The sequence below is a fragment of the Magallana gigas genome, chromosome 3 (assembly GCF_963853765.1).
Source record: "Magallana gigas chromosome 3, xbMagGiga1.1, whole genome shotgun sequence".
In the NCBI taxonomy this organism is placed as follows: Eukaryota; Metazoa; Mollusca; class Bivalvia; order Ostreida; family Ostreidae; genus Magallana; species Magallana gigas.
Window position 1 is genome coordinate 7,986,855 of NC_088855.1, and position 4,882 is coordinate 7,991,736.

Sequence of the window (4,882 nt, forward strand, 5' to 3'; positions counted from 1 at the left end):
GAAATAAATCCAAGACAGTGGAAATGTGTACCTTGTGTATTATTTAGTAAGGGGTACATATTTTTTCTTAAGAGAAAATATATTAAGTCGGTTGCCTGTGACTGAGGACTTAAAATGATTTTAGCCTAAAATGGCCCCTAGAATTCTTTGTTCAGATAAAACATCTGAATTTATTTCATTATTTTCATTTTGATACTAGTGGCCACAATTTCGAAATATGGCATCATAAAAATGACATTTTTTTTACTATTTCCGCATTTTTAGCATTAGATGGTTTGTTTTCATACAGTTTTTCTTTCTAAAACCATTGCACACATGCTTAAACAAACAAAATATTTTCATCATTCATTTTTCAAAGTGTCTCTCTATATTTCCCATTAGAAAAATGTCCATTTTTGAATGAATTTGAATGAATAACAAAAATAGTGTCAATTAATTCTTACATAATATATTTACTTCAAGTGTGTGCAAATGAATCGAATAAATAGATAAAAAATATCTATTATCAACTCTTCTAAAAGGTAACATAACAATTTAATGTACTTGAAACACTTTTAAAAACAAGAGACCCATGCGCCCCATCGCTCACTCGAACAGTAGTTCCTTGTAACTTTCTATTTCGTAGCACATGCTATTTCTATTTTAATCTTGGAACCCTTTTCCGGGGCTCCAGTATTGGTCCGTGGTTTAACAATTTAGAATTTACACTATCTTAGGATGCTTGCATTGTAACCTCACAAACTGTAGCTTTGTAGTTCTCGAAAGAAATTTTTTAAACATTTCCATAATATATATTTCTATGTTAAACTTTGAACCTCTCTTAGGGCCCCAGTATTAGCCTGGTGGTCATAGCTCTATTGATTTAGAATCTACATCATTTAAGGATGCTCGCAAAGTAATCTCACAAATTGAAGCATTGTAGTTCTTGAGAAGATTTTAAAACATTTTTTCTATATATTTTAAACTTTGAACCCCTGCTCGGGCCCTATTTTTGTCCGATGGCCACCATATTTTATTTATATATACTAGCTTTTGTGTAAACAATGGCATTTCTGGTGCAGTAGTTCGTAAGAAGAAAATTTTTAAACATTTTCCCAACGTATTTCTATGTTAAATTTTGAACCCCGCTTGGGACCCCAGGTTTGGTCCGAAGGTCACAATTTTTATACCCGCACTTTCTTAAGAAAGTTCGGGTATATTGTTGTTACCCTGTTCCGTCCATCCGTCCGTGCGTCTGTCACGTTTTAATTACTTTCTCAAACTGCTCTTTCATCTTATAAACAAGCAAACTGAACTCTTGGAGTTTGATTTGGGGTATCATGTTGTTTTGTAAAAAAAGTTTCAAAAATTCTCTGGTAGTCCTGGGGGTCAAATAATTGATAAAAAATGACGTTTTTTCCATAAAAACCTTCTTCATCGAACTCCTCTTACATTTTCAATGGTAGACAAATCATCCCTTGGAATCTATTACAGGGTATCCTAAAGATGCGCAATAAGGTTTCGAAATTTTCAATTTTGTCCTGGGGGTATTTAAATGGCTGAAAAATGACGGGTTTTTTGTTGTTTTTTTTTTTTTACAAAAAAAAAACTGGTTTCAAAAACGTCATTTTTTTTGCAGGAGTCAAATGATCTTCTGATGATTGGGGGTGTCAAATTGAAGAGTGATCAGGTTCCAGAATTTTATTTTTTATTTAGGGGATCAGTGAGCAACACAATGACGTTTCTTGCAAAAAAAGTATGGTTCCCAGAACTTCTCTTACAACTTTTGGAGTAACTTCGACATCTCTTGGGATATAATTAAGGCTGTCCTATAAATGTGCAATAAGGTTTCAAAAATTTAAATTTCATCCAGGGAGCCAAATAGTAGCAAAAAATTGACGTTTATCACTAAAAAAAAATATGCATAGATCCTAGAACTCCTCTTATGATTTAATGGATAGACACATCATGATCGGGACTGTTCCATAGATGTGCATTACGGTTTTTAAACAATTAAATTTTACTCGTAGGCCCTTTACCTACATACCGTGTGATGCCCTTTTAGGATCAAGAATATATATGGTTAAGGGGTCGGGATCTCAACCGTTTTCGAGATATTCGTGCACTTCCTGTTCGAGGGGGGTCACGACCCCCCCCCCCCCATTTTCATTGGTTTAAACATAGCACATGATTGCCTCATATATCTCTTTATTTGTTCTGTGAGAAATAAAATTAGGCAATATGGCCGTAATTTGTCGACACTTCACTTACTCATTTCGACATTTCAAAGCATTTAATACATAAACCACATGCCGTAAGTTCTTAAAGTATTTGGAGTAGTTGCCCTTTGAAATTCTTTAAAATTAGAGTAGTTGCCCTTAGAATATTGACGTCACATTGTCTTGTCTGGAGCAGAACAAAATTGCAGCGTCGAAATTTGCTCAAATCTCTGCAGAGGAAAGGGAGAAAACATTTAAAATTGAATAGCAACAAAACATTGTAAGTAAACATGGGTGAAGCAAAGATTTTTTAAGAGTATTTGAAAGGTGAGATTGAAAATTTTGAATTTAAATGAGTTAAATTGGTCGAGATGTTAGGCATCGTGTACATGGCTTTGCGTAGATCATCGCTATTTGTAAATAAATATGTCGCTTGATAGTCCTCGGGAAAACAAAACACTTCGCCATCTATGAGATTGATCAACTTAATATATTTCCGTAGTGAGTCAGTAACTAACCTAATAATATTTACAATAGAGTCTACGATTCTTCCAATATAGTTCAGTGCTTTTGACCCCCCCCCCCCCCCCCGAAAAGTGGTTGTCTTGCCCCAAATGAGAAAAATCCAACCAGGGTGCACAACTAGATATGTAGGCTTATTGTATTCTAGAGTTTTGTACAATTTGTTCAGCCATCTCTGAGAAACAGTTTCAGAGCGGGAAAGAAGAAAAAGAAGAAGAAGAATACATGTAATATAAAACCGTACAAAAACAATGTCTCCAAATTTCATTTGGGAGACTTAATAATAAAGATTAACTAGAGATAGGATCATCAAACATCAATAAGATAATTGACAATTTCTGATTCTAAGGGGGTCAGGATGACTTATTTAAAATTACATCAAAAAAGTGTCAAATATGTATGACTTGGAACCTCAATCCCCCAAACAAACTCAAATATAAACTGTCACGCCCCCCCCTTCCTCCTGGAAAATTTTCTGATCCGAGCATGTATTCCTCCTCAAACAATAGATAATATGAAATTTAAAAAACTTTTTAAGCATTTATTTTTGCTTAAAATGAAAATAACCTTACATTTACATTTTTCTTCATTGTCGAATGATCTATTAAAATCAAAATATAATTTGGGGTCTAAAAATGTTCTAAACAGGTAAAAAATGTTACTCTGTTTAAAAAATTACATTTACACCTTGCATAATTGACAAATGATCTACTGAGATATGATCAGAAGTCATATTTCTACCTTGGGATCAATAACTAATATTCATCAACAAGTTAAAATTAATAACAATAAATGATTCAAATTATAAATGTTTATACTCCATATCAACCCCACTCTGCCCCAATCAAACCTGGTTCTAAAGATTCAGTCTTCTTACATTCGTACATGTGTACAGTAGCAAATTTTAAATCATTTGATATTCAGTGTATCATAATTTCCTATTTCATAAGGGGGGGGGGGGGTTAAAGACAACATCTGGGAGTCATGTACTTTACACTATTTGATGCATCATACTGACATAAGAAGATATTTTGTATTTTCCTGTTTAATGGGGTCAGAGCAATCCCATTGGGTCATGGCCTACATTGTATTTGATGCTTTATAATACATTAAGAAAGAATGACCCCTTCCTTCCAATTATAGCTCATATAATTAAAGTACTGAAGAACTGACGGGAGTTGCTTTTGTCGATGTTTATTTATTTTAAAATCAATGATATGTTACTTGGCATGACAAGTACATGTAGTTTCTAATTTGAATTACGCACATTTTTATAGTATGAATTTTTGGACTTTTTCGACAAGAATGTCGAGAAACCCCCATATGAATCATGTTAAAGGGACATGGTCACGATTTTGGTCAAAAATTATTTTTCCGATTTTGATATCTACAATGCTTCAGAAAGGCATTTTCAATAGGCAACCGAAATTTGAGTGTCATTTGTTGAGTTATAAGCGAGTTACAGAGCTTAATATTCTTCGGTATGTAAACAAAGCGTTTGTTTACATTTTGAACGTTGAAGTAAACATTTCGGTTTTACACCTAAAACGAATGTGTCAAACGTAAGGAACTGTTTATCTATGCTTAAAATAAATAAAAAGACAGACAAATAAGCAAGAAAAAGATTTTTACTGGTATTTTAAACTATGTAAACAAAACAGGGCACGAGCCTTGTTTACATGACAAAGAATTGTGAGCCGTGTATCTTGCTTATAACTCTACGAATGACTCTCAAATTTAATTTGATCATTAGAAATGCATTTCTTAAACATTGTAAATAATAAAAACATAAAAATAAAAAATTTGACAAAAATTGTGACCATGCCCCTTTCAATAATATTTAAAGATAAAATTAATTCAATCAAACTATGTTTCAGTAGTAGAAATGTTTCTTGAAAATTGTATGGATCCAAGCAATATTGAACTCTTGTCTCGTTCAACCAAACGCTCGGCTGACACCGTAAATCTCCGACAAGAATTTACGGAGACAGCCGAGGGTCTAGTTGAACAAGACTATATTGAACTCTGGCGTAGGAATACATACGACTACAAAAATATATATATTTGTTCTTACTATCTAAAATTTGACTATATTCAAGGTATTAATAAATAAGTTTCCTTGAAAAACAATGCTTTAGCATACATTACATCGAATTTGTCAA